Source organism: Monodon monoceros, unplaced genomic scaffold (assembly GCF_005190385.1).
Source record: "Monodon monoceros isolate NGI ecotype Baffin Bay Population unplaced genomic scaffold, NGI_Narwhal_1 Super_Scaffold_3, whole genome shotgun sequence".
Taxonomy (NCBI): domain Eukaryota; kingdom Metazoa; phylum Chordata; class Mammalia; order Artiodactyla; family Monodontidae; genus Monodon; species Monodon monoceros.
Window position 1 is genome coordinate 22,143,797 of NW_021703780.1, and position 10,207 is coordinate 22,154,003.

General features: G+C 41.5%; 1 non-coding gene across 1 annotated transcript; it reads left to right on the forward strand.

The window, feature by feature from the left end:
* Positions 1–3,761: 3,761 nt before the first annotated feature.
* TRNAS-GCU lies at positions 3,762–3,843 on the forward strand. Its single transcript has one exon. It is a non-coding gene; the product is annotated as a tRNA-Ser (tRNA).
* The last annotated feature ends 6,364 nt before the right edge of the window (positions 3,844–10,207 follow it).

Consider the following 10,207-nt stretch of genomic DNA (forward strand, 5'->3'; position numbering starts at 1 on the left):
GTATAGAAACAAAATGTCAGGAGTTCTCAGGGTTATGGGGGCTGTAGGGATGAAGACGTGGAGCACAGGGCAGCGTAACTATTCTGTACGATGCAGTAATGACGGGTACGTGTCATTATACATTTGTCAAAATGCATAGACTGTCTAAAGGGAAGAGTAAATCCTAACATGAATCATGTTAATAATAATATATTAATATTGGTTCATCAGTTGTAACAAATGTACCAAAATAATATAAGATGTAAATAATAGGAGAAGCTGTGGGGGATGGGAGGAGGTATGTGTGAACTCTGTACTTTTATTTTTTTTTGAACTCTGTACTATTGAATTAATTTTTCTGTAAATCTAAAACTACCAAAAAAATAGTCTATTTAAAAAGTATAAACAGAATGTAACTAGGAGAGAATAATAATTTTTTTTTAAAAAAGTAGAGGAGACATCCTGGAGGTTTAAAATCCAAGAATAAGAAACTCCAGAAAAAAGGTAAAGCAAGAAAATAGAGAACACATAAATGAAAAAATTAGAAACAAAAAATTCAAGCTAATTTCTCAAACTGAAATACATGATTTTCCAAATTTAATGATGTAATGGAGGTCCCAGAACAGTGAATGAAAATAGAAACATACAAAGGCATAACTTTCAGACATTTCAGAGCATTGAGGACAAAGAAATCATCCTGAAAGAGAGAAAAACTAATTGCAAATGAAGCATAGTAATTAGAATGACTTTGTAATTCTCAAAAGCAATACTGGAAGCTAGAAGAAAGAAAATATTCCCCAGCCTAGCATTCCATACCCAACCAAGTATTCAATCAAGTGTTAGAGAAACTTGAAAGATATTCTCCAATACCCAAATATTTGAAAGTCTTATCTCCAATAAACTCTTTCTCAGGAAGCTACTTACTTGGGAAATGGGGTCTCCGGGGAAGAAAGTATGCAGATGATGGTGAAGGAAGACCTCAGGATGAACACCATATAGCAAGTATAAAAAACACCCAATTTCTTTTGTCAACAATTTATGGTTATTTGTGGTGATTTGAGAAAAAAATCTAATGTTCAGGAAACAAAATATCATGAGAGATCAGTGAATGATATTTGCCAATCATAATATATGAACAGTGATACTAATTCAATACACATTATGATATAATTATATTTGGAAGAAACTTTGATAGGAAGAGTATCTGTATCTGTATATGGTGGTGTTTAAGGCGAGAAAAGAGATGTGAATCTTCTTTTTGTATAAGGGGTAATCAATAGAAAATACTAAACTTAAAAAGTCAAAAAGTAGAAATAAAAGCATCAGTGTTAATTAGAATACAGTTTTGTCTTTGTAACAAAGACCCCAATGAACATTAGCTTAAAGGAAACAGAAATTTACTTATCTCTCATGTAATAGTTTGAAGGTATAATCAAGAGCAGGGTGATACTTTGGCTCCAGGATGTTGGTTCCATTCTTATGTCTCATGGATCCCTCCTTTCTATGGGTTGCTGGGTCCAATCTCTTTATATTTCAGGACACCTTCATTCCTATGATGTTGCCTTTTCCAGCAAGCAGATACAGTAGGAAGAGAGAAGTGAATGGTATTTCTTTCCTCTTCTGGACATAACCTGGAAGTTTTACATCCACTTTCTCTCTAATGCCCTAGTTTAGAAACTGGCCACATGACCATACATCAAGGAAAGTTGTGCATTGTAATCTTCCCATGGGTGGCTATGAACTCTACTAAATTTCCATTTCTTGGAAGGAAAGCACAAATATTGATGGCAACTAGCCATCTCTGCCATAGCATGATATTTGGAGACATGTTGGTAAAAACAGAAACAACACAAACAAAAAGCCAAATGGCTGAAAATCTTTGCCTCTACCAAAGAGGGAGAGGAACACTTTTTTACATACACATATTTCTGAATTACTTGATATTTTTAAACATGTGTGGTTAACTTTGGTTTTAAATTTTTAATTAAAAAATAAGCTTTAGGGGCTTCCCTGGTGGCGCAGTGGTTGGGAGTCCGCCTGCCCATGCAGGCGGACGCGGGTTCGTGCCCCAGTCCGGGAGGATCCCACATGCTGCGGAGCAGCTGGGCCCGTGAGCCATGGCCGCTGAGCCTGCGCGTCCGGAGCCTGTGCTCTGCAATGGGGGAGGCCACGGCAGTGAGGGGCCCTCGTATCGCAAAAAAAAAAAAGCTTTAAACTGAGAACCAGGTATGGATAAAAAAAATTATCCAGGTTAAAATGAAAAAGGTCGAGAGCACCCCGTGAGGGAAATAGGCTTGTCAGAAAAGACAGGAAATAGATTCTTCTTGATACAAAATCATAAATTGGACTAAGCATGGAAAAGGTGGAGGGAAGTGGGTTAAATTGAGGTTGAAGATCCAGGCAGGACAACGCAACAAACACTAAAATATAAGGACTTTTCCAGGTTAAGAAGAGATTAATTCTTTGGGACAAGCAAAGGGTGGTCTTCACTCAAGAGGATGTTAGAGCAACCTAAGGTAGTGTCCCCACGCTTAGAGTGTGAAAATGCCGCAGGGATCCGTTCCTACAGGATTTCCCCTGTGTTTCCTGTTGTTCATCCTGTTGTGGTTGATTTGCTTGGGCTTCAAAAGAAAAATCTTCATGACCACCTTCCATTCTCAGATTTAGTGATGTTTCCTGATCAGCCACTCACGTGCTTCAACGCTACAGCCACAGTGATTTCCAACAGTTTTCTAGATACTACTCACCTTTGATCACGTGCTTTCCTCAGTCTGGGACACCCTCATTTTTTGCACCTCTAGAAAATTTGCTCTTCAAGACTCACCTTCGATATTACCTTCTTTTGTCAGGCATTTATGATTCATTATGATTAGTCAGAATTAGTCCCTACTCCTCGTTCCTTCATGTGCATTTTATTCATTCCATGAAACAAACCAATCAAAAACCAAAAAAAAAAAAGCAGCTAAAATAGCTTTTTTCACCCTTTCCCAGAATCATTTTCTCACTAGAAGTGAGTCTCAACATTTTTAGCATCTCATCCCTTGGAATATAGAATGAAAGTTGGGAAACATTTCCCCTAGAAAGCCACTCAATAACACATAGGAATTTGGAAGGAAAACAGAATTCATGGTTCCTCAGAGGCGGATCACCCGGGAGGAGAGCCCCACGAAGTTAAAGATTCTTCTCTATGCAATGTCACCCGAAAGTATTGTAGAAGCGGCAATAACACGGAATAGAAATTGAGCCCTATTCAGATCCGTCGTCTAATTTTCCAGACTGTCTTATTAACCACGAATTAGGAGTCCACATTCGCCAGCTCCCCTGACAGCGACTCCAGTGGAACCGGCTCTGGGAACCTCTGCCCCTGCGGACAGCCGGCCGCGCTCTCGGGCCGCGGGCCCAGGCTCCCCGGACGAGGGACGGTGACAGCAAACTGGCTCAGCCCAGGTTGGCCGCGTCACGCCCACCGCCTGCCAGGACTTGACGCTGAGGCGCCTCCTGCCGGGGACCAGGCAGCCCGAGAAAGGGGAGTGAAAGCTCAGGCAGATGTGTTTCTACCACGTCTCAACCAATTTTATGACTCCTGGGAAAGCTAAGCCCGTTTTTTGCCCCTGTCGCAGCTTTTCCATCCCAGTTCTTTGTCCATTCGTGTGGAAGCTAGCCACCTCCACGTCTCCCAGACGTCTCCAAGCCGTCTCCTAAGCGTCTTTCTCTCCGGGATAGCCAGCGAGTTCCCTAGTATAAACTCTGAAATAAGGCACGCCAAGAGGTCACTGTAAGTGGACGAGGTGGCCGAGTGGTTAAGGCGATGGATTGCTAATCCATTGTGCTCTGCACGCGTGGGTTCGAATCCCACCCTCGTCGGCTTGGCCCTTTGTTAAGGAGAAAAGAAACCCATCTGCCCAGGCCTGAACTTTGAATCCACCTAGGAGAAACCTGTCCTTCCTTTCCTCCTCCCAACTGTTATATGTGTGGATTTTCCCATTGATGGTTCCCAGTGATAGTTGATTGGCTTTTGATATTTGATAAAGTTTCTTCATGTAGGTGGAGGAGGAGAAGAAAGTGAAAGACCCATGAAGCTGGTAGAAACTGGAGTCTGATCTCTCTAGTCCCTCATTTTAGAAGTCATTACTACAATTAGCATTAAAATAAATTCATCAAAAAGATATTTAACAGGACAAACACACCAAGGTAGAATTTCAATTACTTAGATTCTCAAGAACAAATCTACTGACCAAAATCGAAGAAATGTATAGCACTGAGGAGATGAGTACACGAGTTTTTTTAAACATTAAGAAATTCAGAGGTAAGTTAGTTTCAAGTGACAACCACACAAACCTCTTTCCAAGAGGCCACAGGCAGGATGCAGCTTAAGGATGGAACCAAGAACCTGTTGCTGAAGATTGATTGGGTTGGACATTCCCAGACTGTACCCCTGAGGACTTGAAAATGAAGATGCCCCATGTAAGGGCCACATGGAAAGGAGAAGCATGGTTTAGAGAGATTCAGAGGAACACAGTGTCCCAGGATTTGGTAGGGGAGATGGTCGGAAAGTCTGGGAAGAGACCTATCTGAGCCCAACTTTAAATGAATTGAAGGTTGAATCAATAGGAAACAATAAAGCAATATTTTACCCCATTCTGAGATTAATATTTGTTCTTTTGGGTAATAGATGCTACATACATGCTCTTCACTCTACCACATTGCCACTAAAGTACCCCAAACTGAAAGAAAGGGTGTCTTCTTTCCCTGAGGTACACATATTTAATGCTCTTAGCCTGCTAGGAAGTGACATCCTTGACTATACAAAGGGTGGGACTCTCATAAGCCACCAAGTGGACACCAGACAAATTTTCCTGGGAGCACTTTGCAGGTTCTAATGCATTTCCACTTGTGAACTAGAGTTCTTGTTCCTTACTTGTAGGCTTTTCATAACTAATTTTAAGAAAGTATATTGTAAATTTTCCTTTTCCTATTTAAGTTGACCAAAGAATTGAGTTTTTGCTTTTATTTTAAAAAACAGCTTTATTAAAGTATAATTGGCATATGATGAACTGCATATATTTAAAGAGTACATTTTAATGAATTTTGACATATGTATACACATGAAACCATGATCCCAATCAAGATAGTGAACTTATCTATCAGCCCTAAAATCTCATTGTCCCTTTTTTTTTTTTTTTTTTGCGGTACATGGGCCTCTCACTGTTGTGGCCTCTCCCGTTGCGGCTCCGGACGTGCAGGCTCACCAGCCATGGCTCACGGGCCCAGCCGCTCCGCGGCATGTGGTATCTTCCCGGACCAGGGCACAAACCCGTGTCCCCTGCATTGGCAGGCAGACTCTCAACCACTGCGCCATTGTCCCCTTCTGTAATTCCTTTCTCCTGCCCCCTCTGTCCCCAATCCCCACAGGACAACTGATCTGCATTTCGTCACTATAGATTAACTCGCTTTTTCTAAAGTTTTGTATAAATATAGTTCAGTATGTACTTTACTTTGATTGACTCCTTTCATTCAGCCTAATTATTCTGAGATTTATCCATTTTATGTGTGTGGTGGACAAACCCCTCCCATGAGCCCCACATCCAGGTGTTTGGGCTTTTGTCTATGTCCTCCCCTTGAGTGTGAGTTGGACCTGGGACTTACTTTAACTAACAGAATATGGCAAAGATGATTGGATCATTCCTGTGATTATACTGAGCTATATAAGACTCATTCTTGCTAGCTGATTCACTCTAGAGAGTATCCTTGCTGGCTTCATGATATAAATGGTCAAGGAGGGAAAGCCTACTTGGCAAGGAGCTTCAGGCACCTCTAGGAAGTGCAGGTAGCCCCTGAGAACTGAGAGATACTTCCAGCTAACAACCGGCAAGAAGTCTGTGCCCTCAGTCCTAAAGCTGCAAGGAAATAAATTCTGCCAACAACCTGAGGGGGCTTGGAAGCAGATTCTTCCCTAGCCAATTGAAGGGCAGCAGAATACGCCACCCCAAAATATGCCTCTTTGGCATAAGGATTATTTTGAGCTGATTATTTTTTTTTATTTTTATTTTTTTTATTTTTTTTGCCTTCAGTGGGCCGACATATTTATTCACTAAGGTCATTTTTGGAATTACCTATTTCACCTTACCTGTATCCGAAGTGACTATAAAAGTACAGCTTTGAACCACACTGCATTTCTCATTGACACTTCTGTTCCTGCAGCTCTAGAAACTTTGCTGCCTCCCTCCCCCGCCCCCTCCGGGGCTGTGTGCAAGCTCTGTTTGTTCTGGCTTTTGTAAAACCTGAGCCTTATGATTTGTCCCCCCTCCCCTTCCCTTAACAATGAAATAAAAAGCCCGAGCTGATTATTTTTGAGAAGAAAACAAACACAGGACATGCACTAAAAAACAGTAGACTTTACCCTTTTAAAAGGGAACTTTACATTTATAAGGGAAGTCTCCACTTGTAAGGGTGAATCCCTACCAGGAAGAGAAACTCTTATCAATGGAGAAAGTACCCGACTTAAATGTGCATAAGAACATTACCCTTGCTCACTGTGTTTTTCCTGATAACCTCCTGTAACTGACGTCCCCAACCACCACCATCTTTCTTTTGTCTTTAGCTGAAGATGGCACTTAATGTAGTGGCTCAGGGCATTTCAGGGAGTTGTACTCAGTTTTCCTGGATATTTCCCATGTATATACAAGGTAAACATGTTGTAGGGGAGCCAAATTTGCCAGCCCAAGTGCATCCCTTTGGCATGAGGATTCATTTAGGCTGATTATTTTTAAGAAACAGGACTCCGGGAGTTTTCCTTGTTGCCTCCTCCTTAACTGCCTAAAAGAATTTAGATAAAAGGCCTGTTCCAGACTAGAGCTATCACCAGAGGTATCTACAAAAAAATCTGGGCTAGTTGTGGCAGTGGGAAACTTGGCAGGGCATAGAGATCAGAGCTCACTCTATTTCCCATTGTCTCTGCCTGGCCTAGCGAACATTTGTTTACCAACCATATGTTTTCCCACCTCCCCCGCTGAAGTGCCAAACCACTACCCCAACATCCTCTTTTGTATTTAGCTGAGAATGGTATTTAAGATGAGGATTTTGACCATTTTGTCAAGTTACTCAGTTTTCCTGGGTCTCTCCCACATATACATGTTGTTAAAGTTTGGTTTGATCTTCTCTTGTTAAGCTGTCTCAAGTCCATTTAATCCTTAGACCAGCCAGAATGTTACTGGCTGGAGCCGGAACAGAACTCATATTTGACTGCTCATCGCTCAAAAGTCAATGTTCAAGACACAAGCATTGGTGGAAAAAGAAAGATGCTTTATTTAGGAAGCCAGCAACCTGGGGAGATGGCAGACTTGCCTCGCAGAAAACCATCTCCAAGTCGCCAGTTAGAGGAAAAGCGTTCTATGGGGAAAAACTGGAAAGTTTCAGGGGTGGACTTCCTTTCCGATTTAGATGACTCTTTCTCTTTCCCATTCTCTCTTCTCCTCCCTTTCCCTCCCTCTCTCTCTCTCTCTGTCTCTCTCCCCTAAATAAAACAAATGAGACAATCCAGGGCAACAGTTTTGTGGAAAGAAATGAGTATCAGACAGTACTAGACAATGCAAAAACAAAATCCTGTACAGATTCGAAGCCAACACATTTTGCTTACCAGTAGAATGCACAACAAACAATCCCTGTATTGTATTAAAATTAATTTATTTGATATGCATCATATGGACAACTTTTAAACATGCCAGTAGAATTTTAGAATTTGTCATTAAGTCACATATTGTTTGGAGCAGGAAACATATCAAGACAAAGCTCCTTGGTACAAAACACTGTCAAGGCCTGAACACAGGAAGCTGTCAATTGTGGAAAAGGAAAGATACAAATTGTCTGTTTTTCATTTCCTATCTTGACATCTATAAAAAGTTGTTCAAAAACAACAACAAAAAAAAAACACAGGTCTTTCCACTCTCCAGGACAAAGCAACAAATACTGAAGTTTACAAGCTAGGTGTTGAAAATGTGCTAGGTTACAGTGTGATAGTTACTGCTCTTGGGGAGATGGAGATGTTCAGAAAAGAAGCCACACGCACCCCCTAAAAAATATATGGTGGGAAAGTAAAAACACAAACAAGTATAAATAAAAAAGCTGTGGGAGTTTAGAGAAAAACAATATATCAGATCAAAGGAATCAAGAATGGGCATTAAAGAATAAAACTGAGGCAAGAAAAGAGTGTAGAGGCCGCAGGCATGGAAATGGGAACTTCTCTCTAAGGAAAGAAGAACTTGTTTAATTGGGTATAAAACATTCATTCCGGATAGAAATGAATTTTTAGTGAGCTCGAAAATTGTACATAATGTTGAGTAATGGTTTGAAATTCAGATTAAGGGGATGGAAGATCTTTTGAAGAACTTTGAGCAGAGGAGTTACATTTCAAACTGAGTTTTGAAGTACACTTCTTTAGCTGTGTCAGAAAGATTACAAGATGATGTGACTAGAGGTGAAGAAACCAGAAGCTATTCAAACACGGAAGGGCCCCAGATGCTGGGCCATGTTCCTTCCATTAGCCTCTGAAGTAAGAGGTGGCCTATATGTGACACAGCATTTCCTCTACAGTACTATGTACCACGAATGGCTGAAGGAATGAGTGAAAAGAAAAAGAATGTGCAGGAATAATCTACAAGATCTGGCAAGCCCTCGGAGGTGGGGATATCTCTTTAACTGGCGAAGGAATCCTCAAACCTGTAAATATATGTTAAGAGAACATGCAAGGACACATGGAGAAGGAACATGGAGAGAACATGAGCTGAGATGGAAGAAAGAACACACATTTTAGAGTCAAAAAAATTTGCTTTCCAGTACTGGCTTTGCCACTTACCAGCCATGTGACTTGAATTAATTTTCCCCTGAGCCTCAGCTTCACGTCTAAAAAGGGGGTAATGATATATGTTCATGGATAAATTAAATTAGATTAAATAAAACAATGTGAGTAATTCGATTTTTATCTTTCTGTGGTGCACAGCACTGAATAGACAGTGGCGATTATTACTGTGAGGTCCTTTTGATGGTATTTCGAAGAGGATCTCAGGCCACGTGGTTCCAAGTGCAGATTTAAAGGCGTTTAGGCTGGAGGTAAGTTTGGCAGTAATTCGTCCCTTCATTGATTGGACTAGAGAGAATACTCCATCTACTATGGCCAGAGAGGAGATTATGGGCAGTGAAACAGTGACTGAAATTTCGGAAGGCAAGGGAGTTTGAGAAAATCGGAGCAGGTGAAGAAAAAAGACTAGTCAAATGCGAACACAACTGTCTCCACTCAGAAGTCCACAGGGTCCTACCGCTGGATGAGCAGCGAATGGCATCGACAGCACCGCCCTCTAGTGCTGGGTCCCTCTAACTGCAGGGGTGAAACGGGAGCCTTGGCCCATGTGGAGAAGTCCTTAGACACCAGTGTTTCTCTACTGGGAGAAATGTTAATTCAGAAAACAGTACTTTGAGGGGAGGGAGATTTGTCATTTCCTGTTAACCGCTACCCCTGAAACCAACCAGGCTGCATGTCTTTCCTGACAGAATGGCGCTAAGTTTGAAATTCAGAGAGGGCAGACTATCTTGATGTGACACAATGTGTCACTTGCCTTATTTGGCATATAAAAATAAAATAAAATAATGTATGTACCAATAATCATTAATGAAAAAAATTTAGGAAGAAGCAGCAATCTGAGTTTTAACAAAACCAAAGGTTTTTGCAGAGGAGAGAAAACTGGGAGTCACCAGAAGGAGCCCTCAGAGAATGGCAGGAAGTGAAGACAATTTGTCTTTGCCCTGCTGAATCCTAAGGAAGGATTTCTTTTTTTTTCAGCAGGTGAAACAATTTTATTTCACAGTTGTCTTTAAAACCACAAAGACAATATGTTCTTCATATAAAAACGTTAGTTCAGATAACTATACTTTCTAGAAAATGATTATAGAGACGCTCTTAAAGAAAATGCACCCCAGGGCTTTCCTGTTGGCGCAGTGTTTGAGAGTCCGCCTGCTGAGGCAGGGGACACGGGTTCATGCCCCGGTCCGGGAAGATCCCACATGCCGCGGAGTGGCTAGGCTCGTGAGCCATGGCCGCTGAGCCTGCGCGTCCGGAGCCTGTGCTCCGCAACGGGAGAGGCCACAACAGTGAGAGGCCTGCGTACCACAGAAAAAAGAAAAAAAAAATGCACCCTGTTATATGGTTTTGGTGAAGTTGCTTGGAAAAAACTCACAT